At 43.9% G+C, this 26,483-nt stretch overlaps 30 non-coding genes across 30 annotated transcripts; all 30 read left to right on the top strand.

The window, feature by feature from the left end:
• Positions 1-827: 827 nt before the first annotated feature.
• On the top strand, positions 828-992 carry LOC144192819 (U1 spliceosomal RNA). Its single transcript, XR_013325459.1, has one exon. It is a non-coding gene; the product is annotated as a U1 spliceosomal RNA (small nuclear RNA).
• A 795-nt stretch (positions 993-1,787) lies between these two features.
• Positions 1,788-1,978, top strand: LOC144192664 (U2 spliceosomal RNA). Its single transcript, XR_013325308.1, has one exon. It is a non-coding gene; the product is annotated as a U2 spliceosomal RNA (small nuclear RNA).
• Positions 1,979-2,390: 412 nt separating this feature from the next.
• On the top strand, positions 2,391-2,503 carry LOC144192752 (U5 spliceosomal RNA). Its single transcript, XR_013325396.1, has one exon. It is a non-coding gene; the product is annotated as a U5 spliceosomal RNA (small nuclear RNA).
• An 897-nt stretch (positions 2,504-3,400) lies between these two features.
• Positions 3,401-3,566, top strand: LOC144192507 (U1 spliceosomal RNA). The gene has a single exon (XR_013325159.1). It is a non-coding gene; the product is annotated as a U1 spliceosomal RNA (small nuclear RNA).
• Positions 3,567-4,361: 795 nt separating this feature from the next.
• Positions 4,362-4,552, top strand: LOC144192620 (U2 spliceosomal RNA). Its single transcript, XR_013325266.1, has one exon. It is a non-coding gene; the product is annotated as a U2 spliceosomal RNA (small nuclear RNA).
• Positions 4,553-4,964: 412 nt separating this feature from the next.
• Positions 4,965-5,077, top strand: LOC144192751 (U5 spliceosomal RNA). Its single transcript, XR_013325395.1, has one exon. It is a non-coding gene; the product is annotated as a U5 spliceosomal RNA (small nuclear RNA).
• An 897-nt stretch (positions 5,078-5,974) lies between these two features.
• Positions 5,975-6,139, top strand: LOC144192818 (U1 spliceosomal RNA). The gene has a single exon (XR_013325458.1). It is a non-coding gene; the product is annotated as a U1 spliceosomal RNA (small nuclear RNA).
• A 795-nt stretch (positions 6,140-6,934) lies between these two features.
• Positions 6,935-7,125, top strand: LOC144192618 (U2 spliceosomal RNA). Its single transcript, XR_013325264.1, has one exon. It is a non-coding gene; the product is annotated as a U2 spliceosomal RNA (small nuclear RNA).
• A 412-nt stretch (positions 7,126-7,537) lies between these two features.
• LOC144192750 (U5 spliceosomal RNA) lies at positions 7,538-7,650 on the top strand. Its single transcript, XR_013325394.1, has one exon. It is a non-coding gene; the product is annotated as a U5 spliceosomal RNA (small nuclear RNA).
• Positions 7,651-8,547: 897 nt separating this feature from the next.
• Positions 8,548-8,712, top strand: LOC144192770 (U1 spliceosomal RNA). Its single transcript, XR_013325413.1, has one exon. It is a non-coding gene; the product is annotated as a U1 spliceosomal RNA (small nuclear RNA).
• Positions 8,713-9,507: 795 nt separating this feature from the next.
• Positions 9,508-9,698, top strand: LOC144192629 (U2 spliceosomal RNA). Its single transcript, XR_013325274.1, has one exon. It is a non-coding gene; the product is annotated as a U2 spliceosomal RNA (small nuclear RNA).
• Positions 9,699-10,111: 413 nt separating this feature from the next.
• LOC144192749 (U5 spliceosomal RNA) lies at positions 10,112-10,224 on the top strand. Its single transcript, XR_013325393.1, has one exon. It is a non-coding gene; the product is annotated as a U5 spliceosomal RNA (small nuclear RNA).
• Positions 10,225-11,121: 897 nt separating this feature from the next.
• Positions 11,122-11,286, top strand: LOC144192817 (U1 spliceosomal RNA). Its single transcript, XR_013325457.1, has one exon. It is a non-coding gene; the product is annotated as a U1 spliceosomal RNA (small nuclear RNA).
• Positions 11,287-12,081: 795 nt separating this feature from the next.
• On the top strand, positions 12,082-12,272 carry LOC144192663 (U2 spliceosomal RNA). Its single transcript, XR_013325307.1, has one exon. It is a non-coding gene; the product is annotated as a U2 spliceosomal RNA (small nuclear RNA).
• Positions 12,273-12,684: 412 nt separating this feature from the next.
• LOC144192748 (U5 spliceosomal RNA) lies at positions 12,685-12,797 on the top strand. The gene has a single exon (XR_013325392.1). It is a non-coding gene; the product is annotated as a U5 spliceosomal RNA (small nuclear RNA).
• An 897-nt stretch (positions 12,798-13,694) lies between these two features.
• Positions 13,695-13,860, top strand: LOC144192505 (U1 spliceosomal RNA). The gene has a single exon (XR_013325157.1). It is a non-coding gene; the product is annotated as a U1 spliceosomal RNA (small nuclear RNA).
• Positions 13,861-14,655: 795 nt separating this feature from the next.
• Positions 14,656-14,846, top strand: LOC144192617 (U2 spliceosomal RNA). The gene has a single exon (XR_013325263.1). It is a non-coding gene; the product is annotated as a U2 spliceosomal RNA (small nuclear RNA).
• A 412-nt stretch (positions 14,847-15,258) lies between these two features.
• LOC144192746 (U5 spliceosomal RNA) lies at positions 15,259-15,371 on the top strand. Its single transcript, XR_013325390.1, has one exon. It is a non-coding gene; the product is annotated as a U5 spliceosomal RNA (small nuclear RNA).
• An 897-nt stretch (positions 15,372-16,268) lies between these two features.
• Positions 16,269-16,433, top strand: LOC144192816 (U1 spliceosomal RNA). The gene has a single exon (XR_013325456.1). It is a non-coding gene; the product is annotated as a U1 spliceosomal RNA (small nuclear RNA).
• A 795-nt stretch (positions 16,434-17,228) lies between these two features.
• Positions 17,229-17,419, top strand: LOC144192662 (U2 spliceosomal RNA). Its single transcript, XR_013325306.1, has one exon. It is a non-coding gene; the product is annotated as a U2 spliceosomal RNA (small nuclear RNA).
• Positions 17,420-17,831: 412 nt separating this feature from the next.
• Positions 17,832-17,944, top strand: LOC144192745 (U5 spliceosomal RNA). Its single transcript, XR_013325389.1, has one exon. It is a non-coding gene; the product is annotated as a U5 spliceosomal RNA (small nuclear RNA).
• Positions 17,945-18,841: 897 nt separating this feature from the next.
• Positions 18,842-19,007, top strand: LOC144192504 (U1 spliceosomal RNA). The gene has a single exon (XR_013325156.1). It is a non-coding gene; the product is annotated as a U1 spliceosomal RNA (small nuclear RNA).
• A 795-nt stretch (positions 19,008-19,802) lies between these two features.
• Positions 19,803-19,993, top strand: LOC144192615 (U2 spliceosomal RNA). The gene has a single exon (XR_013325262.1). It is a non-coding gene; the product is annotated as a U2 spliceosomal RNA (small nuclear RNA).
• A 412-nt stretch (positions 19,994-20,405) lies between these two features.
• On the top strand, positions 20,406-20,518 carry LOC144192744 (U5 spliceosomal RNA). Its single transcript, XR_013325388.1, has one exon. It is a non-coding gene; the product is annotated as a U5 spliceosomal RNA (small nuclear RNA).
• Positions 20,519-21,415: 897 nt separating this feature from the next.
• LOC144192527 (U1 spliceosomal RNA) lies at positions 21,416-21,580 on the top strand. The gene has a single exon (XR_013325179.1). It is a non-coding gene; the product is annotated as a U1 spliceosomal RNA (small nuclear RNA).
• Positions 21,581-22,375: 795 nt separating this feature from the next.
• Positions 22,376-22,566, top strand: LOC144192604 (U2 spliceosomal RNA). The gene has a single exon (XR_013325251.1). It is a non-coding gene; the product is annotated as a U2 spliceosomal RNA (small nuclear RNA).
• A 412-nt stretch (positions 22,567-22,978) lies between these two features.
• LOC144192786 (U5 spliceosomal RNA) lies at positions 22,979-23,091 on the top strand. The gene has a single exon (XR_013325427.1). It is a non-coding gene; the product is annotated as a U5 spliceosomal RNA (small nuclear RNA).
• An 897-nt stretch (positions 23,092-23,988) lies between these two features.
• Positions 23,989-24,153, top strand: LOC144192524 (U1 spliceosomal RNA). Its single transcript, XR_013325176.1, has one exon. It is a non-coding gene; the product is annotated as a U1 spliceosomal RNA (small nuclear RNA).
• Positions 24,154-24,948: 795 nt separating this feature from the next.
• On the top strand, positions 24,949-25,139 carry LOC144192656 (U2 spliceosomal RNA). The gene has a single exon (XR_013325300.1). It is a non-coding gene; the product is annotated as a U2 spliceosomal RNA (small nuclear RNA).
• Positions 25,140-25,551: 412 nt separating this feature from the next.
• On the top strand, positions 25,552-25,664 carry LOC144192743 (U5 spliceosomal RNA). Its single transcript, XR_013325387.1, has one exon. It is a non-coding gene; the product is annotated as a U5 spliceosomal RNA (small nuclear RNA).
• Positions 25,665-26,483: the final 819 nt, after the last annotated feature.

Genomic DNA, 26,483 nt, shown 5'->3' with positions numbered 1-26,483 from the left:
AAATCTTCTACCTCCTTCAAACTTGTACATAAACCATGCCTCTGCGCCCATCGAGGGTGACACATGCAAGCCCCCACACTGCGCATTCGCACACACCCCACATTCGGTAACCCGCCAAATCCATCCGACAGTCCGGCAAAAAACCCATCTCCCTTGACGCTCTCCGACCCATATTTATCACTTACTCAATAGTTTGAACAACAATTTTATTCCACATTTACAGAAATTAAATTCTCTACTTTGTGATTCACCCAATATCTCTGAATATACCAAGGCCACAACTCCCTGACGTTGTCTTAGCAGAGTCCCTGACTCCATTAACGTACCAAGAATAGAAGTCCCTGATTTAATCTCAGCGGAGTGCCTGACTCTATTTTGTTCTACCTAAGTTGGGCCCGGACCATAGTGTTCTACATACTTTGGTCCCAGAGCACAAACTATTATGTTCTGTGCAAGTTGCTCCCAGACCACAAAATGTTAATACTAGCGCAGTGATAATACTCATTCAAATTATCACACTTCACGGAGACAGGAGTCAAAGGGTGAACTCACGATCTTGCTCGTTCCGAACCTGCCCTAGTTCGGGGGACCCGTCGCCAGATCACCGGTGCGGCGAGGGAACGTCCGTCGAGTTGACCCTTTCAATGGAGGATGCTGTCGTCGTCGCTCCGGCAATTGTTGGCTGTTGGGTCTCCGGTTTTCGGCACCAAAGTGAGATAGATCTGAAATACAACTTCAGCAGCAGGTTAAGAAAGGGGTGCCGATGAGCCCATGACTGAAGATGTTGAGCAGGCGAAAGAACATAGTGCTGCGTCTGTGTACAACTCATACTTACCTGGCAGGGGCGATACCATGATCATGAAGGTGGTTCACCCAGGGTGAGGCTCAGCCATTGCACTCCCGGCCACGCTGACCCCTGCGAATTCCCCAAATGTGGGAATCTCGACTGCACAATTTCTGAGAGTGGGGGACTGCGTCCGCGCTCTCCCCTGATCGTTTGTTAAATTGCCTTTTAACTGGAGGGTAATTTCAATTTGACGTGCACCCGAATCCAACAAAGTTGATATCATTCTCACACGCTGCATTCCATGTGTCGATTGAACATTGGCATTCCTTTGGGTTCTGTGATGCTTTCAAAATGGCCACACAATGATCTTTACAACAAGGCCAAGGTGATAGAGGCATAACTGAAAATTGTAGTATTTTCTTCTTCAAATCATTTTTGTGTTTGTATCAATCACTGGTTTTCAATTCTTGTGTATTTTGCCTGTGAGGTGATTGTTCAATCCAGTTATAATTTATATCATTTGAATTAAATATCTTTGAAGTGGACAATACTAGTTGAATTGTGAGTTGATCGATTTTGTGACATACTAGTGGAAAGTTGTCTTTGTTCATCACAAGTGCAGGGGACAGGAAGTAATACATTAGGCAGGGGCTGTTGATTTGTTTTCATTTTTTGCAAATAATGTTCAAACAAATGGCTTTTCACTGCTAAGGATATTGGTTGCCAAAAGGAGAACCTTGGTTGCTGGTAAATAGGTTTAGGTTATTGCTACTTTCCTATTGGACCGTTGTGAGTCACATGACCTGAACCACAGCACATTTTTGAAGCATTTGCTCCATTTAAACACAGAAAAGCAACACAGTTTTCCATTATCAAACAGACTGTGTGTAGTTTTAGCTTGTCGTACAAAGTGTGCCTTTGTCGTCATGTGATCTTTGTAACCATTACTATAGCTCGTAATGGCTGGAAGGAAGCCGTCCTTCCTGCCGGCCACTGGGTTATCGCTTATCGGCCTTTTGGCTAAGATCAAGTGTAGTATCTGTTCTTATCAGTTTAATATCTGATACGTCCCCTATCTGGGGACCATATATTAAATTGATTTTTGCAACTGGGAGATGGCCTAGGGGCTTGCTCCATCCACTCCACGCATCGACCTGGTATTGCAGTACTTCCAGGAATGGTGTGCCCCCCTTCATTGTCAATATCAAGCATTATCTCTCCTCTAAACCTAGAACTCTTGAGAAGGTAATGGTGAAAGGTAAACATGTTACCTGTGAACTAGTGTTGTTATTGAGTTAATTTGTGATAGTTGTGAAGTCATTTGGATCATTTGAATTCTTTGTTAATTTCACTACACTTCGATAAATCTAACCGATCAACACCCACATGATGATGTCTATGCCCTGCTTCATCTTACACCACAACGCTGCTCCTATCCCCGGTCTGCCTGATACAGTAGCTGCAACGTGATTGGCAGCATTAAAAAAAAGTGATTGGCTGCTCAAAGGACTGGAGTCGCCCATTAGTTAGTAGTGCATTAGCCTGTGTGTTAAAGTACTATTGCGGATATAGACATAGCTCGTTCTGTCGTGCTTTCGTCAGTACACTTGTTTCTCTTCAGATCGCACAAATCTTTCGCCTTTTACTAAAGATTTCCGTGGGGAGGAACATCAAGAGGTCCGTTCAATTTTTTTGATGCTCTGCGCACGCGGAGCTTCCCTCATTTGTCAAATCAATGTATTTTAAGAAAAATCATCACATTGGTAGATTAGTGCCTGTCTCCATCAAATCTTCTACCTCCTTCAAACTTGTACATAAACCATGCCTCTGCGCCCATCGAGGGTGACACATGCAAGCCCCCACACTGCGCATTCGCACACACCCCACATTCGGTAACCCGCCAAATCCATCCGACAGTCCGGCAAAAAACCCATCTCCCTTGACGCTCTCCGACCCATATTTATCACTTACTCAATAGTTTGAACAACAATTTTATTCCACATTTACAGAAATTAAATTCTCTACTTTGTGATTCACCCAATATCTCTGAATATACCAAGGCCACAACTCCCTGACGTTGTCTTAGCAGAGTCCCTGACTCCATTAACGTACCAAGAATAGAAGTCCCTGATTTAATCTCAGCGGAGTGCCTGACTCTATTTTGTTCTACCTAAGTTGGGCCCGGACCATAGTGTTCTACATACTTTGGTCCCAGAGCACAAACTATTATGTTCTGTGCAAGTTGCTCCCAGACCACAAAATGTTAATACTAGCGCAGTGATAATACTCATTCAAATTATCACACTTCACGGAGACAGGAGTCAAAGGGTGAACTCACGATCTTGCTCGTTCCGAACCTGCCCTAGTTCGGGGGACCCGTCGCCAGATCACCGGTGCGGCGAGGGAACGTCCGTCGAGTTGACCCTTTCAATGGAGGATGCTGTCGTCGTCGCTCCGGCAATTGTTGGCTGTTGGGTCTCCGGTTTTCGGCACCAAAGTGAGATAGATCTGAAATACAACTTCAGCAGCAGGTTAAGAAAGGGGTGCCGATGAGCCCATGACTGAAGATGTTGAGCAGGCGAAAGAACATAGTGCTGCGTCTGTGTACAACTCATACTTACCTGGCAGGGGCGATACCATGATCATGAAGGTGGTTCACCCAGGGTGAGGCTCAGCCATTGCACTCCCGGCCACGCTGACCCCTGCGAATTCCCCAAATGTGGGGAATCTCGACTGCTCAATTTCTGAGAGTGGGGGACTGCGTCCGCGCTCTCCCCTGATCGTTTGTTAAAATGCCTTTTAACTGGAGGGTAATTTCAATTTGACGTGCACCCGAATCCAACAAAGTTGATATCATTCTCACACGCTGCATTCCATGTGTCGATTGAACATTGGCATTCCTTTGGGTTCTGTGATGCTTTCAAAATGGCCACACAATGATCTTTACAACAAGGCCAAGGTGATAGAGGCATAACTGAAAATTGTAGTATTTTCTTCTTCAAATCATTTTTGTGTTTGTATCAATCACTGGTTTTCAATTCTTGTGTATTTTGCCTGTGAGGTGATTGTTCAATCCAGTTATAATTTATATCATTTGAATTAAATATCTTTGAAGTGGACAATACTAGTTGAATTGTGAGTTGATCGATTTTGTGACATACTAGTGGAAAGTTGTCTTTGTTCATCACAAGTGCAGGGGACAGGAAGTAATACATTAGGCAGGGGCTGTTGATTTGTTTTCATTTTTTGCAAATAATGTTCAAACAAATGGCTTTTCACTGCTAAGGATATTGGTTGCCAAAAGGAGAACCTTGGTTGCTGGTAAATAGGTTTAGGTTATTGCTACTTTCCTATTGGACCGTTGTGAGTCACATGACCTGAACCACAGCACATTTTTGAAGCATTTGCTCCATTTAAACACAGAAAAGCAACACAGTTTTCCATTATCAAACAGACTGTGTGTAGTTTTAGCTTGTCGTACAAAGTGTGCCTTTGTCGTCATGTGATCTTTGTAACCATTACTATAGCTCGTAATGGCTGGAAGGAAGCCGTCCTTCCTGCCGGCCACTGGGTTATCGCTTCTCGGCCTTTTGGCTAAGATCAAGTGTAGTATCTGTTCTTATCAGTTTAATATCTGATACGTCCCCTATCTGGGGACCATATATTAAATTGATTTTTGGAACTGGGAGATGGCCTAGGGGCTTGCTCCATCCACTCCACGCATCGACCTGGTATTGCAGTACTTCCAGGAATGGTGTGCCCCCCTTCATTGTCAATATCAAGCATTATCTCTCCTCTAAACCTAGAACTCTTGAGAAGGTAATGGTGAAAGGTAAACATGTTACCTGTGAACTAGTGTTGTTATTGAGTTAATTTGTGATAGTTGTGAAGTCATTTGGATCATTTGAATTCTTTGTTAATTTCACTACACTTCGATAAATCTAACCGATCAACACCCACATGATGATGTCTATGCCCTGCTTCATCTTACACCACAACGCTGCTCCTATCCCCGGTCTGCCTGATACAGTAGCTGCAACGTGATTGGCAGCATTAAAAAAAAGTGATTGGCTGCTCAAAGGACTGGAGTCGCCCATTAGTTAGTAGTGCATTAGCCTGTGTGTTAAAGTACTATTGCGGATATAGACATAGCTCGTTCTGTCGTGCTTTCGTCAGTACACTTGTTTCTCTTCAGATCGCACAAATCTTTCGCCTTTTACTAAAGATTTCCGTGGGGAGGAACATCAAGAGGTCCGTTCAATTTTTTTGATGCTCTGCGCACGCGGAGCTTCCCTCATTTGTCAAATCAATGTATTTTAAGAAAAATCATCACATTGGTAGATTAGTGCCTGTCTCCATCAAATCTTCTACCTCCTTCAAACTTGTACATAAACCATGCCTCTGCGCCCATCGAGGGTGACACATGCAAGCCCCCACACTGCGCATTCGCACACACCCCACATTCGGTAACCCGCCAAATCCATCCGACAGTCCGGCAAAAAACCCATCTCCCTTGACGCTCTCCGACCCATATTTATCACTTACTCAATAGTTTGAACAACAATTTTATTCCACATTTACAGAAATTAAATTCTCTACTTTGTGATTCACCCAATATCTCTGAATATACCAAGGCCACAACTCCCTGACGTTGTCTTAGCAGAGTCCCTGACTCCATTAACGTACCAAGAATAGAAGTCCCTGATTTAATCTCAGCGGAGTGCCTGACTCTATTTTGTTCTACCTAAGTTGGGCCCGGACCATAGTGTTCTACATACTTTGGTCCCAGAGCACAAACTATTATGTTCTGTGCAAGTTGCTCCCAGACCACAAAATGTTAATACTAGCGCAGTGATAATACTCATTCAAATTATCACACTTCACGGAGACAGGAGTCAAAGGGTGAACTCACGATCTTGCTCGTTCCGAACCTGCCCTAGTTCGGGGGACCCGTCGCCAGATCACCGGTGCGGCGAGGGAACGTCCGTCGAGTTGACCCTTTCAATGGAGGATGCTGTCGTCGTCGCTCCGGCAATTGTTGGCTGTTGGGTCTCCGGTTTTCGGCACCAAAGTGAGATAGATCTGAAATACAACTTCAGCAGCAGGTTAAGAAAGGGGTGCCGATGAGCCCATGACTGAAGATGTTGAGCAGGCGAAAGAACATAGTGCTGCGTCTGTGTACAACTCATACTTACCTGGCAGGGGCGATACCATGATCATGAAGGTGGTTCACCCAGGGTGAGGCTCAGCCATTGCACTCCCGGCCACGCTGACCCCTGCGAATTCCCCAAATGTGGGAATCTCGACTGCACAATTTCTGAGAGTGGGGGACTGCGTCCGCGCTCTCCCCTGATCGTTTGTTAAATTGCCTTTTAACTGGAGGGTAATTTCAATTTGACGTGCACCCGAATCCAACAAAGTTGATATCATTCTCACACGCTGCATTCCATGTGTCGATTGAACATTGGCATTCCTTTGGGTTCTGTGATGCTTTCAAAATGGCCACACAATGATCTTTACAACAAGGCCAAGGTGATAGAGGCATAACTGAAAATTGTAGTATTTTCTTCTTCAAATCATTTTTGTGTTTGTATCAATCACTGGTTTTCAATTCTTGTGTATTTTGCCTGTGAGGTGATTGTTCAATCCAGTTATAATTTATATCATTTGAATTAAATATCTTTGAAGTGGACAATACTAGTTGAATTGTGAGTTGATCGATTTTGTGACATACTAGTGGAAAGTTGTCTTTGTTCATCACAAGTGCAGGGGACAGGAAGTAATACATTAGGCAGGGGCTGTTGATTTGTTTTCATTTTTTGCAAATAATGTTCAAACAAATGGCTTTTCACTGCTAAGGATATTGGTTGCCAAAAGGAGAACCTTGGTTGCTGGTAAATAGGTTTAGGTTATTGCTACTTTCCTATTGGACCGTTGTGAGTCACATGACCTGAACCACAGCACATTTTTGAAGCATTTGCTCCATTTAAACACAGAAAAGCAACACAGTTTTCCATTATCAAACAGACTGTGTGTAGTTTTAGCTTGTCGTACAAAGTGTGCCTTTGTCGTCATGTGATCTTTGTAACCATTACTATAGCTCGTAATGGCTGGAAGGAAGCCGTCCTTCCTGCCGGCCACTGGGTTATCGCTTCTCGGCCTTTTGGCTAAGATCAAGTGTAGTATCTGTTCTTATCAGTTTAATATCTGATACGTCCCCTATCTGGGGACCATATATTAAATTGATTTTTGGAACTGGGAGATGGCCTAGGGGCTTGCTCCATCCACTCCACGCATCGACCTGGTATTGCAGTACTTCCAGGAATGGTGTGCCCCCCTTCATTGTCAATATCAAGCATTATCTCTCCTCTAAACCTAGAACTCTTGAGAAGCTAATGGTGAAAGGTAAACATGTTACCTGTGAACTAGTGTTGTTATTGAGTTAATTTGTGATAGTTGTGAAGTCATTTGGATCATTTGAATTCTTTGTTAATTTCACTACACTTCGATAAATCTAACCGATCAACACCCACATGATGATGTCTATGCCCTGCTTCATCTTACACCACAACGCTGCTCCTATCCCCGGTCTGCCTGATACAGTAGCTGCAACGTGATTGGCAGCATTAAAAAAAAGTGATTGGCTGCTCAAAGGACTGGAGTCGCCCATTAGTTAGTAGTGCATTAGCCTGTGTGTTAAAGTACTATTGCGGATATAGACATAGCTCGTTCTGTCGTGCTTTCGTCAGTACACTTGTTTCTCTTCAGATCGCACAAATCTTTCGCCTTTTACTAAAGATTTCCGTGGGGAGGAACATCAAGAGGTCCGTTCAATTTTTTTGATGCTCTGCGCACGCGGAGCTTCCCTCATTTGTCAAATCAATGTATTTTAAGAAAAATCATCACATTGGTAGATTAGTGCCTGTCTCCATCAAATCTTCTACCTCCTTCAAACTTGTACATAAACCATGCCTCTGCGCCCATCGAGGGTGACACATGCAAGCCCCCACACTGCGCATTCGCACACACCCCACATTCGGTAACCCGCCAAATCCATCCGACAGTCCGGCAAAAAACCCATCTCCCTTGACGCTCTCCGACCCATATTTATCACTTACTCAATAGTTTGAACAACAATTTTATTCCACATTTACAGAAATTAAATTCTCTACTTTGTGATTCACCCAATATCTCTGAATATACCAAGGCCACAACTCCCTGACGTTGTCTTAGCAGAGTCCCTGACTCCATTAACGTACCAAGAATAGAAGTCCCTGATTTAATCTCAGCGGAGTGCCTGACTCTATTTTGTTCTACCTAAGTTGGGCCCGGACCATAGTGTTCTACATACTTTGGTCCCAGAGCACAAACTATTATGTTCTGTGCAAGTTGCTCCCAGACCACAAAATGTTAATACTAGCGCAGTGATAATACTCATTCAAATTATCACACTTCACGGAGACAGGAGTCAAAGGGTGAACTCACGATCTTGCTCGTTCCGAACCTGCCCTAGTTCGGGGGACCCGTCGCCAGATCACCGGTGCGGCGAGGGAACGTCCGTCGAGTTGACCCTTTCAATGGAGGATGCTGTCGTCGTCGCTCCGGCAATTGTTGGCTGTTGGGTCTCCGGTTTTCGGCACCAAAGTGAGATAGATCTGAAATACAACTTCAGCAGCAGGTTAAGAAAGGGGTGCCGATGAGCCCATGACTGAAGATGTTGAGCAGGCGAAAGAACATAGTGCTGCGTCTGTGTACAACTCATACTTACCTGGCAGGGGCGATACCATGATCATGAAGGTGGTTCACCCAGGGTGAGGCTCAGCCATTGCACTCTCGGCCACGCTGACCCCTGCGAATTCCCCAAATGTGGGAATCTCGACTGCACAATTTCTGAGAGTGGGGGACTGCGTCCGCGCTCTCCCCTGATCGTTTGTTAAATTGCCTTTTAACTGGAGGGTAATTTCAATTTGACGTGCACCCGAATCCAACAAAGTTGATATCATTCTCACACGCTGCATTCCATGTGTCGATTGAACATTGGCATTCCTTTGGGTTCTGTGATGCTTTCAAAATGGCCACACAATGATCTTTACAACAAGGCCAAGGTGATAGAGGCATAACTGAAAATTGTAGTATTTTCTTCTTCAAATCATTTTTGTGTTTGTATCAATCACTGGTTTTCAATTCTTGTGTATTTTGCCTGTGAGGTGATTGTTCAATCCAGTTATAATTTATATCATTTGAATTAAATATCTTTGAAGTGGACAATACTAGTTGAATTGTGAGTTGATCGATTTTGTGACATACTAGTGGAAAGTTGTCTTTGTTCATCACAAGTGCAGGGGACAGGAAGTAATACATTAGGCAGGGGCTGTTGATTTGTTTTCATTTTTTGCAAATAATGTTCAAACAAATGGCTTTTCACTGCTAAGGATATTGGTTGCCAAAAGGAGAACCTTGGTTGCTGGTAAATAGGTTTAGGTTATTGCTACTTTCCTATTGGACCGTTGTGAGTCACATGACCTGAACCACAGCACATTTTTGAAGCATTTGCTCCATTTAAACACAGAAAAGCAACACAGTTTTCCATTATCAAACAGACTGTGTGTAGTTTTAGCTTGTCGTACAAAGTGTGCCTTTGTCGTCATGTGATCTTTGTAACCATTACTATAGCTCGTAATGGCTGGAAGGAAGCCGTCCTTCCTGCCGGCCACTGGGTTATCGCTTCTCGGCCTTTTGGCTAAGATCAAGTGTAGTATCTGTTCTTATCAGTTTAATATCTGATACGTCCCCTATCTGGGGACCATATATTAAATTGATTTTTGCAACTGGGAGATGGCCTAGGGGCTTGCTCCATCCACTCCACGCATCGACCTGGTATTGCAGTACTTCCAGGAATGGTGTGCCCCCCTTCATTGTCAATATCAAGCATTATCTCTCCTCTAAACCTAGAACTCTTGAGAAGCTAATGGTGAAAGGTAAACATGTTACCTGTGAACTAGTGTTGTTATTGAGTTAATTTGTGATAGTTGTGAAGTCATTTGGATCATTTGAATTCTTTGTTAATTTCACTACACTTCGATAAATCTAACCGATCAACACCCACATGATGATGTCTATGCCCTGCTTCATCTTACACCACAACGCTGCTCCTATCCCCGGTCTGCCTGATACAGTAGCTGCAACGTGATTGGCAGCATTAAAAAAAAAGTGATTGGCTGCTCAAAGGACTGGAGTCGCCCATTAGTTAGTAGTGCATTAGCCTGTGTGTTAAAGTACTATTGCGGATATAGACATAGCTCGTTCTGTCGTGCTTTCGTCAGTACACTTGTTTCTCTTCAGATCGCACAAATCTTTCGCCTTTTACTAAAGATTTCCGTGGGGAGGAACATCAAGAGGTCCGTTCAATTTTTTTGATGCTCTGCGCACGCGGAGCTTCCCTCATTTGTCAAATCAATGTATTTTAAGAAAAATCATCACATTGGTAGATTAGTGCCTGTCTCCATCAAATCTTCTACCTCCTTCAAACTTGTACATAAACCATGCCTCTGCGCCCATCGAGGGTGACACATGCAAGCCCCCACACTGCGCATTCGCACACACCCCACATTCGGTAACCCGCCAAATCCATCCGACAGTCCGGCAAAAAACCCATCTCCCTTGACGCTCTCCGACCCATATTTATCACTTACTCAATAGTTTGAACAACAATTTTATTCCACATTTACAGAAATTAAATTCTCTACTTTGTGATTCACCCAATATCTCTGAATATACCAAGGCCACAACTCCCTGACGTTGTCTTAGCAGAGTCCCTGACTCCATTAACGTACCAAGAATAGAAGTCCCTGATTTAATCTCAGCGGAGTGCCTGACTCTATTTTGTTCTACCTAAGTTGGGCCCGGACCATAGTGTTCTACATACTTTGGTCCCAGAGCACAAACTATTATGTTCTGTGCAAGTTGCTCCCAGACCACAAAATGTTAATACTAGCGCAGTGATAATACTCATTCAAATTATCACACTTCACGGAGACAGGAGTCAAAGGGTGAACTCACGATCTTGCTCGTTCCGAACCTGCCCTAGTTCGGGGGACCCGTCGCCAGATCACCGGTGCGGCGAGGGAACGTCCGTCGAGTTGACCCTTTCAATGGAGGATGCTGTCGTCGTCGCTCCGGCAATTGTTGGCTGTTGGGTCTCCGGTTTTCGGCACCAAAGTGAGATAGATCTGAAATACAACTTCAGCAGCAGGTTAAGAAAGGGGTGCCGATGAGCCCATGACTGAAGATGTTGAGCAGGCGAAAGAACATAGTGCTGCGTCTGTGTACAACTCATACTTACCTGGCAGGGGCGATACCATGATCATGAAGGTGGTTCACCCAGGGTGAGGCTCAGCCATTGCACTCCCGGCCACGCTGACCCCTGCGAATTCCCCAAATGTGGGAATCTCGACTGCACAATTTCTGAGAGTGGGGGACTGCGTCCGCGCTCTCCCCTGATCGTTTGTTAAATTGCCTTTTAACTGGAGGGTAATTTCAATTTGACGTGCACCCGAATCCAACAAAGTTGATATCATTCTCACACGCTGCATTCCATGTGTCGATTGAACATTGGCATTCCTTTGGGTTCTGTGATGCTTTCAAAATGGCCACACAATGATCTTTACAACAAGGCCAAGGTGATAGAGGCATAACTGAAAATTGTAGTATTTTCTTCTTCAAATCATTTTTGTGTTTGTATGAATCACTGGTTTTCAATTCTTGTGTATTTTGCCTGTGAGGTGATTGTTCAATCCAGTTATAATTTATATCATTTGAATTAAATATCTTTGAAGTGGACAATACTAGTTGAATTGTGAGTTGATCGATTTTGTGACATACTAGTGGAAAGTTGTCTTTGTTCATCACAAGTGCAGGGGACAGGAAGTAATACATTAGGCAGGGGCTGTTGATTTGTTTTCATTTTTTGCAAATAATGTTCAAACAAATGGCTTTTCACTGCTAAGGATATTGGTTGCCAAAAGGAGAACCTTGGTTGCTGGTAAATAGGTTTAGGTTATTGCTACTTTCCTATTGGACCGTTGTGAGTCACATGACCTGAACCACAGCACATTTTTGAAGCATTTGCTCCATTTAAACACAGAAAAGCAACACAGTTTTCCATTATCAAACAGACTGTGTGTAGTTTTAGCTTGTCGTACAAAGTGTGCCTTTGTCGTCATGTGATCTTTGTAACCATTACTATAGCTCGTAATGGCTGGAAGGAAGCCGTCCTTCCTGCCGGCCACTGGGTTATCGCTTATCGGCCTTTTGGCTAAGATCAAGTGTAGTATCTGTTCTTATCAGTTTAATATCTGATACGTCCCCTATCTGGGGACCATATATTAAATTGATTTTTGCAACTGGGAGATGGCCTAGGGGCTTGCTCCATCCACTCCACGCATCGACCTGGTATTGCAGTACTTCCAGGAATGGTGTGCCCCCCTTCATTGTCAATATCAAGCATTATCTCTCCTCTAAACCTAGAACTCTTGAGAAGGTAATGGTGAAAGGTAAACATGTTACCTGTGAACTAGTGTTGTTATTGAGTTAATTTGTGATAGTTGTGAAGTCATTTGGATCATTTGAATTCTTTGTTAATTTCACTACACTTCGATAAATCTAACCGATCAACACCCACATGATGATGTCTATGCCCTGCTTCATCTTACACCACAACGCTGCTCCTATCCCCGGTCTGCCTGATACAGTAGCTGCAACGTGATTGGCAGCATTAAAAAAAAGTGATTGGCTGCTCAAAGGACTGGAGTCGCCCATTAGTTAGTAGTGCATTAGCCTGTGTGTTAAAGTACTATTGCGGATATAGACATAGCTCGTTCTGTCGTGCTTTCGTCAGTACACTTGTTTCTCTTCAGATCGCACAAATCTTTCGCCTTTTACTAAAGATTTCCGTGGGGAGGAACATCAAGAGGTCCGTTCAATTTTTTTGATGCTCTGCGCACGCGGAGCTTCCCTCATTTGTCAAATCAATGTATTTTAAGAAAAATCATCACATTGGTAGATTAGTGCCTGTCTCCATCAAATCTTCTACCTCCTTCAAACTTGTACATAAACCATGCCTCTGCGCCCATCGAGGGTGACACATGCAAGCCCCCACACTGCGCATTCGCACACACCCCACATTCGGTAACCCGCCAAATCCATCCGACAGTCCGGCAAAAAACCCATCTCCCTTGACGCTCTCCGACCCATATTTATCACTTACTCAATAGTTTGAACAACAATTTTATTCCACATTTACAGAAATTAAATTCTCTACTTTGTGATTCACCCAATATCTCTGAATATACCAAGGCCACAACTCCCTGACGTTGTCTTAGCAGAGTCCCTGACTCCATTAACGTACCAAGAATAGAAGTCCCTGATTTAATCTCAGCGGAGTGCCTGACTCTATTTTGTTCTACCTAAGTTGGGCCCGGACCATAGTGTTCTACATACTTTGGTCCCAGAGCACAAACTATTATGTTCTGTGCAAGTTGCTCCCAGACCACAAAATGTTAATACTAGCGCAGTGATAATACTCATTCAAATTATCACACTTCACGGAGACAGGAGTCAAAGGGTGAACTCACGATCTTGCTCGTTCCGAACCTGCCCTAGTTCGGGGGACCCGTCGCCAGATCACCGGTGCGGCGAGGGAACGTCCGTCGAGTTGACCCTTTCAATGGAGGATGCTGTCGTCGTCGCTCCGGCAATTGTTGGCTGTTGGGTCTCCGGTTTTCGGCACCAAAGTGAGATAGATCTGAAATACAACTTCAGCAGCAGGTTAAGAAAGGGGTGCCGATGAGCCCATGACTGAAGATGTTGAGCAGGCGAAAGAACATAGTGCTGCGTCTGTGTACAACTCATACTTACCTGGCAGGGGCGATACCATGATCATGAAGGTGGTTCACCCAGGGTGAGGCTCAGCCATTGCACTCCCGGCCACGCTGACCCCTGCGAATTCCCCAAATGTGGGGAATCTCGACTGCTCAATTTCTGAGAGTGGGGGACTGCGTCCGCGCTCTCCCCTGATCGTTTGTTAAAATGCCTTTTAACTGGAGGGTAATTTCAATTTGACGTGCACCCGAATCCAACAAAGTTGATATCATTCTCACACGCTGCATTCCATGTGTCGATTGAACATTGGCATTCCTTTGGGTTCTGTGATGCTTTCAAAATGGCCACACAATGATCTTTACAACAAGGCCAAGGTGATAGAGGCATAACTGAAAATTGTAGTATTTTCTTCTTCAAATCATTTTTGTGTTTGTATCAATCACTGGTTTTCAATTCTTGTGTATTTTGCCTGTGAGGTGATTGTTCAATCCAGTTATAATTTATATCATTTGAATTAAATATCTTTGAAGTGGACAATACTAGTTGAATTGTGAGTTGATCGATTTTGTGACATACTAGTGGAAAGTTGTCTTTGTTCATCACAAGTGCAGGGGACAGGAAGTAATACATTAGGCAGGGGCTGTTGATTTGTTTTCATTTTTTGCAAATAATGTTCAAACAAATGGCTTTTCACTGCTAAGGATATTGGTTGCCAAAAGGAGAACCTTGGTTGCTGGTAAATAGGTTTAGGTTATTGCTACTTTCCTATTGGACCGTTGTGAGTCACATGACCTGAACCACAGCACATTTTTGAAGCATTTGCTCCATTTAAACACAGAAAAGCAACACAGTTTTCCATTATCAAACAGACTGTGTGTAGTTTTAGCTTGTCGTACAAAGTGTGCCTTTGTCGTCATGTGATCTTTGTAACCATTACTATAGCTCGTAATGGCTGGAAGGAAGCCGTCCTTCCTGCCGGCCACTGGGTTATCGCTTCTCGGCCTTTTGGCTAAGATCAAGTGTAGTATCTGTTCTTATCAGTTTAATATCTGATACGTCCCCTATCTGGGGACCATATATTAAATTGATTTTTGGAACTGGGAGATGGCCTAGGGGCTTGCTCCATCCACTCCACGCATCGACCTGGTATTGCAGTACTTCCAGGAATGGTGTGCCCCCCTTCATTGTCAATATCAAGCATTATCTCTCCTCTAAACCTAGAACTCTTGAGAAGGTAATGGTGAAAGGTAAACATGTTACCTGTGAACTAGTGTTGTTATTGAGTTAATTTGTGATAGTTGTGAAGTCATTTGGATCATTTGAATTCTTTGTTAATTTCACTACACTTCGATAAATCTAACCGATCAACACCCACATGATGATGTCTATGCCCTGCTTCATCTTACACCACAACGCTGCTCCTATCCCCGGTCTGCCTGATACAGTAGCTGCAACGTGATTGGCAGCATTAAAAAAAAGTGATTGGCTGCTCAAAGGACTGGAGTCGCCCATTAGTTAGTAGTGCATTAGCCTGTGTGTTAAAGTACTATTGCGGATATAGACATAGCTCGTTCTGTCGTGCTTTCGTCAGTACACTTGTTTCTCTTCAGATCGCACAAATCTTTCGCCTTTTACTAAAGATTTCCGTGGGGAGGAACATCAAGAGGTCCGTTCAATTTTTTTGATGCTCTGCGCACGCGGAGCTTCCCTCATTTGTCAAATCAATGTATTTTAAGAAAAATCATCACATTGGTAGATTAGTGCCTGTCTCCATCAAATCTTCTACCTCCTTCAAACTTGTACATAAACCATGCCTCTGCGCCCATCGAGGGTGACACATGCAAGCCCCCACACTGCGCATTCGCACACACCCCACATTCGGTAACCCGCCAAATCCATCCGACAGTCCGGCAAAAAACCCATCTCCCTTGACGCTCTCCGACCCATATTTATCACTTACTCAATAGTTTGAACAACAATTTTATTCCACATTTACAGAAATTAAATTCTCTACTTTGTGATTCACCCAATATCTCTGAATATACCAAGGCCACAACTCCCTGACGTTGTCTTAGCAGAGTCCCTGACTCCATTAACGTACCAAGAATAGAAGTCCCTGATTTAATCTCAGCGGAGTGCCTGACTCTATTTTGTTCTACCTAAGTTGGGCCCGGACCATAGTGTTCTACATACTTTGGTCCCAGAGCACAAACTATTATGTTCTGTGCAAGTTGCTCCCAGACCACAAAATGTTAATACTAGCGCAGTGATAATACTCATTCAAATTATCACACTTCACGGAGACAGGAGTCAAAGGGTGAACTCACGATCTTGCTCGTTCCGAACCTGCCCTAGTTCGGGGGACCCGTCGCCAGATCACCGGTGCGGCGAGGGAACGTCCGTCGAGTTGACCCTTTCAATGGAGGATGCTGTCGTCGTCGCTCCGGCAATTGTTGGCTGTTGGGTCTCCGGTTTTCGGCACCAAAGTGAGATAGATCTGAAATACAACTTCAGCAGCAGGTTAAGAAAGGGGTGCCGATGAGCCCATGACTGAAGATGTTGAGCAGGCGAAAGAACATAGTGCTGCGTCTGTGTACAACTCATACTTACCTGGCAGGGGCGATACCATGATCATGAAGGTGGTTCACCCAGGGTGAGGCTCAGCCATTGCACTCCCGGCCACGCTGACCCCTGCGAATTCCCCAAATGTGGGAATCTCGACTGCACAATTTCTGAGAGTGGGGGACTGCGTCCGCGCTCTCCCCTGATCGTTTGTTAAATTGCCTTTTAACTGGAGGGTAATTTCAATTTGACGTGCACCCGAATCCAACAAAGTTGATATCATTCTCACACGCTGCATTCCATGTGTCGATTGAACATTGGCATTCCTTTGGGTTCTGTGATGCTTTCAAAATGGCCACACAATGATCTTTACAACAAGGCCAAGGTGATAGAGGCATAACTGAAAATTGTAGTATTTTCTTCTTCAAATCATTTTTGTGTTTGTATGAATCACTGGTTTTCAATTCTTGTGTATTTTGCCTGTGAGGTGATTGTTCAATCCAGTTATAATTTATATCATTTGAATTAAATATCTTTGAAGTGGACAATACTAGTTGAATTGTGAGTTGATCGATTTTGTGACATACTAGTGGAAAGTTGTCTTTGTTCATCACAAGTGCAGGGGACAGGAAGTAATACATTAGGCAGGGGCTGTTGATTTGTTTTCATTTTTTGCAAATAATGTTCAAACAAATGGCTTTTCACTGCTAAGGATATTGGTTGCCAAAAGGAGAACCTTGGTTGCTGGTAAATAGGTTTAGGTTATTGCTACTTTCCTATTGGACCGTTGTGAGTCACATGACCTGAACCACAGCACATTTTTGAAGCATTTGCTCCATTTAAACACAGAAAAGCAACACAGTTTTCCATTATCAAACAGACTGTGTGTAGTTTTAGCTTGTCGTACAAAGTGTGCCTTTGTCGTCATGTGATCTTTGTAACCATTACTATAGCTCGTAATGGCTGGAAGGAAGCCGTCCTTCCTGCCGGCCACTGGGTTATCGCTTATCGGCCTTTTGGCTAAGATCAAGTGTAGTATCTGTTCTTATCAGTTTAATATCTGATACGTCCCCTATCTGGGGACCATATATTAAATTGATTTTTGCAACTGGGAGATGGCCTAGGGGCTTGCTCCATCCACTCCACGCATCGACCTGGTATTGCAGTACTTCCAGGAATGGTGTGCCCCCCTTCATTGTCAATATCAAGCATTATCTCTCCTCTAAACCTAGAACTCTTGAGAAGGTAATGGTGAAAGGTAAACATGTTACCTGTGAACTAGTGTTGTTATTGAGTTAATTTGTGATAGTTGTGAAGTCATTTGGATCATTTGAATTCTTTGTTAATTTCACTACACTTCGATAAATCTAACCGATCAACACCCACATGATGATGTCTATGCCCTGCTTCATCTTACACCACAACGCTGCTCCTATCCCCGGTCTGCCTGATACAGTAGCTGCAACGTGATTGGCAGCATTAAAAAAAAGTGATTGGCTGCTCAAAGGACTGGAGTCGCCCATTAGTTAGTAGTGCATTAGCCTGTGTGTTAAAGTACTATTGCGGATATAGACATAGCTCGTTCTGTCGTGCTTTCGTCAGTACACTTGTTTCTCTTCAGATCGCACAAATCTTTCGCCTTTTACTAAAGATTTCCGTGGGGAGGAACATCAAGAGGTCCGTTCAATTTTTTTGATGCTCTGCGCACGCGGAGCTTCCCTCATTTGTCAAATCAATGTATTTTAAGAAAAATCATCACATTGGTAGATTAGTGCCTGTCTCCATCAAATCTTCTACCTCCTTCAAACTTGTACATAAACCATGCCTCTGCGCCCATCGAGGGTGACACATGCAAGCCCCCACACTGCGCATTCGCACACACCCCACATTCGGTAACCCGCCAAATCCATCCGACAGTCCGGCAAAAAACCCATCTCCCTTGACGCTCTCCGACCCATATTTATCACTTACTCAATAGTTTGAACAACAATTTTATTCCACATTTACAGAAATTAAATTCTCTACTTTGTGATTCACCCAATATCTCTGAATATACCAAGGCCACAACTCCCTGACGTTGTCTTAGCAGAGTCCCTGACTCCATTAACGTACCAAGAATAGAAGTCCCTGATTTAATCTCAGCGGAGTGCCTGACTCTATTTTGTTCTACCTAAGTTGGGCCCGGACCATAGTGTTCTACATACTTTGGTCCCAGAGCACAAACTATTATGTTCTGTGCAAGTTGCTCCCAGACCACAAAATGTTAATACTAGCGCAGTGATAATACTCATTCAAATTATCACACTTCACGGAGACAGGAGTCAAAGGGTGAACTCACGATCTTGCTCGTTCCGAACCTGCCCTAGTTCGGGGGACCCGTCGCCAGATCACCGGTGCGGCGAGGGAACGTCCGTCGAGTTGACCCTTTCAATGGAGGATGCTGTCGTCGTCGCTCCGGCAATTGTTGGCTGTTGGGTCTCCGGTTTTCGGCACCAAAGTGAGATAGATCTGAAATACAACTTCAGCAGCAGGTTAAGAAAGGGGTGCCGATGAGCCCATGACTGAAGATGTTGAGCAGGCGAAAGAACATAGTGCTGCGTCTGTGTACAACTCATACTTACCTGGCAGGGGCGATACCATGATCATGAAGGTGGTTCACCCAGGGTGAGGCTCAGCCATTGCACTCCCGGCCACGCTGACCCCTGCGAATTCCCCAAATGTGGGGAATCTCGACTGCTCAATTTCTGAGAGTGGGGGACTGCGTCCGCGCTCTCCCCTGATCGTTTGTTAAAATGCCTTTTAACTGGAGGGTAATTTCAATTTGACGTGCACCCGAATCCAACAAAGTTGATATCATTCTCACACGCTGCATTCCATGTGTCGATTGAACATTGGCATTCCTTTGGGTTCTGTGATGCTTTCAAAATGGCCACACAATGATCTTTACAACAAGGCCAAGGTGATAGAGGCATAACTGAAAATTGTAGTATTTTCTTCTTCAAATCATTTTTGTGTTTGTATCAATCACTGGTTTTCAATTCTTGTGTATTTTGCCTGTGAGGTGATTGTTCAATCCAGTTATAATTTATATCATTTGAATTAAATATCTTTGAAGTGGACAATACTAGTTGAATTGTGAGTTGATCGATTTTGTGACATACTAGTGGAAAGTTGTCTTTGTTCATCACAAGTGCAGGGGACAGGAAGTAATACATTAGGCAGGGGCTGTTGATTTGTTTTCATTTTTTGCAAATAATGTTCAAACAAATGGCTTTTCACTGCTAAGGATATTGGTTGCCAAAAGGAGAACCTTGGTTGCTGGTAAATAGGTTTAGGTTATTGCTACTTTCCTATTGGACCGTTGTGAGTCACATGACCTGAACCACAGCACATTTTTGAAGCATTTGCTCCATTTAAACACAGAAAAGCAACACAGTTTTCCATTATCAAACAGACTGTGTGTAGTTTTAGCTTGTCGTACAAAGTGTGCCTTTGTCGTCATGTGATCTTTGTAACCATTACTATAGCTCGTAATGGCTGGAAGGAAGCCGTCCTTCCTGCCGGCCACTGGGTTATCGCTTCTCGGCCTTTTGGCTAAGATCAAGTGTAGTATCTGTTCTTATCAGTTTAATATCTGATACGTCCCCTATCTGGGGACCATATATTAAATTGATTTTTGGAACTGGGAGATGGCCTAGGGGCTTGCTCCATCCACTCCACGCATCGACCTGGTATTGCAGTACTTCCAGGAATGGTGTGCCCCCCTTCATTGTCAATATCAAGCATTATCTCTCCTCTAAACCTAGAACTCTTGAGAAGCTAATGGTGAAAGGTAAACATGTTACCTGTGAACTAGTGTTGTTATTGAGTTAATTTGTGATAGTTGTGAAGTCATTTGGATCATTTGAATTCTTTGTTAATTTCACTACACTTCGATAAATCTAACCGATCAACACCCACATGATGATGTCTATGCCCTGCTTCATCTTACACCACAACGCTGCTCCTATCCCCGGTCTGCCTGATACAGTAGCTGCAACGTGATTGGCAGCATTAAAAAAAAGTGATTGGCTGCTCAAAGGACTGGAGTCGCCCATTAGTTAGTAGTGCATTAGCCTGTGTGTTAAAGTACTATTGCGGATATAGACATAGCTCGTTCTGTCGTGCTTTCGTCAGTACACTTGTTTCTCTTCAGATCGCACAAATCTTTCGCCTTTTACTAAAGATTTCCGTGGGGAGGAACATCAAGAGGTCCGTTCAATTTTTTTGATGCTCTGCGCACGCGGAGCTTCCCTCATTTGTCAAATCAATGTATTTTAAGAAAAATCATCACATTGGTAGATTAGTGCCTGTCTCCATCAAATCTTCTACCTCCTTCAAACTTGTACATAAACCATGCCTCTGCGCCCATCGAGGGTGACACATGCAAGCCCCCACACTGCGCATTCGCGCACACCCCACATTCGGTAACCCGCCAAATCCATCCGACAGTCCGGCAAAAAACCCATCTCCCTTGACGCTCTCCGACCCATATTTATCACTTACTCAATAGTTTGAACAACAATTTTATTCCACATTTACAGAAATTAAATTCTCTACTTTGTGATTCACCCAATATCTCTGAATATACCAAGGCCACAACTCCCTGACGTTGTCTTAGCAGAGTCCCTGACTCCATTAACGTACCAAGAATAGAAGTCCCTGATTTAATCTCAGCGGAGTGCCTGACTCTATTTTGTTCTACCTAAGTTGGGCCCGGACCATAGTGTTCTACATACTTTGGTCCCAGAGCACAAACTATTATGTTCTGTGCAAGTTGCTCCCAGACCACAAAATGTTAATACTAGCGCAGTGATAATACTCATTCAAATTATCACACTTCACGGAGACAGGAGTCAAAGGGTGAACTCACGATCTTGCTCGTTCCGAACCTGCCCTAGTTCGGGGGACCCGTCGCCAGATCACCGGTGCGGCGAGGGAACGTCCGTCGAGTTGACCCTTTCAATGGAGGATGCTGTCGTCGTCGCTCCGGCAATTGTTGGCTGTTGGGTCTCCGGTTTTCGGCACCAAAGTGAGATAGATCTGAAATACAACTTCAGCAGCAGGTTAAGAAAGGGGTGCCGATGAGCCCATGACTGAAGATGTTGAGCAGGCGAAAGAACATAGTGCTGCGTCTGTGTACAACTCATACTTACCTGGCAGGGGCGATACCATGATCATGAAGGTGGTTCACCCAGGGTGAGGCTCAGCCATTGCACTCCCGGCCACGCTGACCCCTGCGAATTCCCCAAATGTGGGAATCTCAACTGCACAATTTCTGAGAGTGGGGGACTGCGTCCGCGCTCTCCCCCGATCGTTTGTTAAATTGCCTTTTAACTGGAGGGTAATTTCAATTTGACGTGCACCCGAATCCAACAAAGTTGATATCATTCTCACACGCTGCATTCCATGTGTCGATTGAACATTGGCATTCCTTTGGGTTCTGTGATGCTTTCAAAATGGCCACACAATGATCTTTACAACAAGACCAAGGTGATAGAGGCATAACTGAAAATTGTAGTATTTTCTTCTTCAAATCATTTTTGTGTTTGTATGAATCACTGGTTTTCAATTCTTGTGTATTTTGCCTGTGAGGTGATTGTTCAATCCAGTTATAATTTATATCATTTGAATTAAATATCTTTGAAGTGGACAATACTAGTTGAATTGTGAGTTGATCGATTTTGTGACATACTAGTGGAAAGTTGTCTTTGTTCATCACAAGTGCAGGGGACAGGAAGTAATACATTAGGCAGGGGCTGTTGATTTGTTTTCATTTTTTGCAAATAATGTTCAAACAAATGGCTTTTCACTGCTAAGGATATTGGTTGCCAAAAGGAGAACCTTGGTTGCTGGTAAATAGGTTTAAGTTATTGCTACTTTCCTATTGGACCGTTGTGAGTCACATGACCTGAACCACAGCACATTTTTGAAGCATTTGCTCCATTTAAACACAGAAAAGCAACACAGTTTTCCATTATCAAACAGACTGTGTGTAGTTTTAGCTTGTCGTACAAAGTGTGCCTTTGTCGTCATGTGATCTTTGTAACCATTACTATAGCTCGTAATGGCTGGAAGGAAGCCGTCCTTCCTGCCGGCCACTGGGTTATCGCTTCTCGGCCTTTTGGCTAAGATCAAGTGTAGTATCTGTTCTTATCAGTTTAATATCTGATACGTCCCCTATCTGGGGACCATATATTAAATTGATTTTTGGAACTGGGAGATGGCCTAGGGGCTTGCTCCATCCACTCCACGCATCGACCTGGTATTGCAGTACTTCCAGGAATGGTGTGCCCCTCTTCATTGTCAATATCAAGCATTATCTCTCCTCTAAACCTAGAACTCTTGAGAAGCTAATGGTGAAAGGTAAACATGTTACCTGTGAACTAGTGTTGTTATTGAGTTAATTTGTGATAGTTGTGAAGTCATTTGGATCATTTGAATTCTTTGTTAATTTCACTACACTTCGATAAATCTAACCGATCAACACCCACATGATGATGTCTATGCCCTGCTTCATCTTACACCACAACGCTGCTCCTATCCCCGGTCTGCCTGATACAGTAGCTGCAACGTGATTGGCAGCATTAAAAAAAAGTGATTGGCTGCTCAAAGGACTGGAGTCGCCCATTAGTTAGTAGTGCATTAGCCTGTGTGTTAAAGTACTATTGCGGATATAGACATAGCTCGTTCTGTCGTGTTTTCGTCAGTACACTTGTTTCTCTTCAGATCGCACAAATCTTTCGCCTTTTACTAAAGATTTCCGTGGGGAGGAACATCAAGAGGTCCGTTCAATTTTATTGATGCTCTGCGCACGCGGAGCTTCCCTCATTTGTCAAATCAATGTATTTTAAGAAAAATCATCACGTTGGTAGATTAGTGCCTGTCTCCATCAAATCTTCTACCTCCTTCAAACTTGTACATAAACCATGCCTCTGCGCCCATCGAGGGTGACACATGCAAGCCCCCACACTGCGCATTCGCACACACCCCACATTCGGTAACCCGCCAAATCCATCCGACGGTCCGGCAAAAAACCCATCTCCCTTGACGCTCTCCGACCCATATTTATCACTTACTCAATAGTTTGAACAACAATTTGATTCCACATTTACAGAAATTAAATTCTCTACTTTGTGATTCACCCAATATCTCTGAATATACCAAGGCCACAACTCCCTGACGTTGTCTTAGCAGAGTCCCTGACTCCATTAACGTACCAAGAATAGAAGTCCCTGATTTAATCTCAGCGGAGTGCCTGACTCTATTTTGTTCTACCTAAGTTGGGCCCGGACCATAGTGTTCTACATACTTTGGTCCCAGAGCACAAACTATTATGTTCTGTGCAAGTTGCTCCCAGACCACAAAATGTTAATACTAGCGCAGTGATAATACTCATTCAAATTATCACACTTCACGGAGACAGGAGTCAAAGGGTGAACTCACGATCTTGCTCGTTCCGAACCTGCCCTAGTTCGGGGGACCCGTCGCCAGATCACCGGTGCGGCGAGGGAACGTCCGTCGAGTTGACCCTTTCAATGGAGGATGCTGTCGTCGTCGCTCCGGCAATTGTTGGCTGTTGGGTCTCCGGTTTTCGGCACCAAAGTGAGATAGATCTGAAATACAACTTCAGCAGCAGGTTAAGAAAGGGGTGCCGATGAGCCCATGACTGAAGATGTTGAGCAGGCGAAAGAACATAGTGCTGCGTCTGTGTACAACTCATACTTACTTGGCAGGGGCGACACCATGATCATGAAGATGGTTCACCCAGGGTGAGGCTCAGCCATTGCACTCTCGGCCACGCTGACCCCTGCGAATTCCCCAAATGCGGGAATCTCGACTGCACAATTTCTGAGAGTGGGGGACTGCGTCCGCGCTCTCCCCTGATCGTTTGTTAAATTGCCTTTTAACTGGAGGGTAATTTCAATTTGACGTGCACCCGAATCCAACAAAGTTGATATCATTCTCACACGCTGCATTCCATGTGTCGATTGAACATTGGCATTCCTTTGGGTTCTGTGATGCTTTCAAAATGGCCACACAATGATCTTTACAACAAGGCCAAGGTGATAGAGGCATAACTGAAAATTGTAGTATTTTCTTCTTCAAATCATTTTTGTGTTTGTATCAATCACTGGTTTTCAATTCTTGTGTATTTTGCCTGTGAGGTGATTGTTCAATCCAGTTATAATTTATATCATTTGAATTAAATATCTTTGAAGTGGACAATACTAGTTGAATTGTGAGTTGATCGATTTTGTGACATACTAGTGGAAAGTTGTCTTTGTTCATCACAAGTGCAGGGGACAGGAAGTAATACATTAGGCAGGGGCTGTTGATTTGTTTTCATTTTTTGCAAATAATGTTCAAACAAATGGCTTTTCACTGCTAAGGATATTGGTTGCCAAAAGGAGAACCTTGGTTGCTGGTAAATAGGTTTAGGTTATTGCTACTTTCCTATTGGACCGTTGTGAGTCACATGACCTGAACCACAGCACATTTTTGAAGCATTTGCTCCATTTAAACACAGAAAAGCAACACAGTTTTCCATTATCAAACAGACTGTGTGTAGTTTTAGCTTGTCGTACAAAGTGTGCCTTTGTCGTCATGTGATCTTTGTAACCATTACTATAGCTCGTAATGGCTGGAAGGAAGCCGTCCTTCCTGCCGGCCACTGGGTTATCGCTTATCGGCCTTTTGGCTAAGATCAAGTGTAGTATCTGTTCTTATCAGTTTAATATCTGATACGTCCCCTATCTGGGGACCATATATTAAATTGATTTTTGGAACTGGGAGATGGCCTAGGGGCTTGCTCCATCCACTCCACGCATCGACCTGGTATTGCAGTACTTCCAGGAATGGTGTGCCCCTCTTCATTGTCAATATCAAGCATTATCTCTCCTCTAAACCTAGAACTCTTGAGAAGGTAATGGTGAAAGGTAAACATGTTACCTGTGAACTAGTGTTGTTAATGAGTTAATTTGTGATAGTTGTGAAGTCATTTGGATCATTTGAATTCTTTGTTAATTTCACTACACTTCGATAAATCTAACCGATCAACACCCACATGATGATGTCTATGCCCTGCTTCATCTTACACCACAACGCTGCTCCTATCCCCGGTCTGCCTGATACAGTAGCTGCAACGTGATTGGCAGCATTAAAAAAAAGTGATTGGCTGCTCAAAGGACTGGAGTCGCCCATTAGTTAGTAGTGCATTAGCCTGTGTGTTAAAGTACTATTGCGGATATAGACATAGCTCGTTCTGTCGTGCTTTCGTCAGTACACTTGTTTCTCTTCAGATCGCACAAATCTTTCGCCTTTTACTAAAGATTTCCGTGGGGAGGAACATCAAGAGGTCCGTTCAATTTTTTTGATGCTCTGCGCACGCGGAGCTTCCCTCATTTGTCAAATCAATGTATTTTAAGAAAAATCATCACATTGGTAGATTAGTGCCTGTCTCCATCAAATCTTCTACCTCCTTCAAACTTGTACATAAACCATGCCTCTGCGCCCATCGAGGGTGACACATGCAAGCCCCCACACTGCGCATTCGCACACACCCCACATTCGGTAACCCGCCAAATCCATCCGACAGTCCGGCAAAAAACCCATCTCCCTTGACGCTCTCCGACCCATATTTATCACTTACTCAATAGTTTGAACAACAATTTTATTCCACATTTACAGAAATTAAATTCTCTACTTTGTGATTCACCCAATATCTCTGAATATACCAAGGCCACAACTCCCTGACGTTGTCTTAGCAGAGTCCCTGACTCCATTAACGTACCAAGAATAGAAGTCCCTGATTTAATCTCAGCGGAGTGCCTGACTCTATTTTGTTCTACCTAAGTTGGGCCCGGACCATAGTGTTCTACATACTTTGGTCCCAGAGCACAAACTATTATGTTCTGTGCAAGTTGCTCCCAGACCACAAAATGTTAATACTAGCGCAGTGATAATACTCATTCAAATTATCACACTTCACGGAGACAGGAGTCAAAGGGTGAACTCACGATCTTGCTCGTTCCGAACCTGCCCTAGTTCGGGGGACCCGTCGCCAGATCACCGGTGCGGCGAGGGAACGTCCGTCGAGTTGACCCTTTCAATGGAGGATGCTGTCGTCGTCGCTCCGGCAATTGTTGGCTGTTGGGTCTCCGGTTTTCGGCACCAAAGTGAGATAGATCTGAAATACAACTTCAGCAGCAGGTTA

The sequence above is a fragment of the Stigmatopora nigra genome, unplaced genomic scaffold, assembly GCF_051989575.1.
Source record: "Stigmatopora nigra isolate UIUO_SnigA unplaced genomic scaffold, RoL_Snig_1.1 HiC_scaffold_26, whole genome shotgun sequence".
Taxonomy (NCBI): domain Eukaryota; kingdom Metazoa; phylum Chordata; class Actinopteri; order Syngnathiformes; family Syngnathidae; genus Stigmatopora; species Stigmatopora nigra.
The sequence above is the reverse complement of the archived record's forward strand: the minus strand, read 5'-3'. Positions and strand labels throughout refer to the sequence as shown.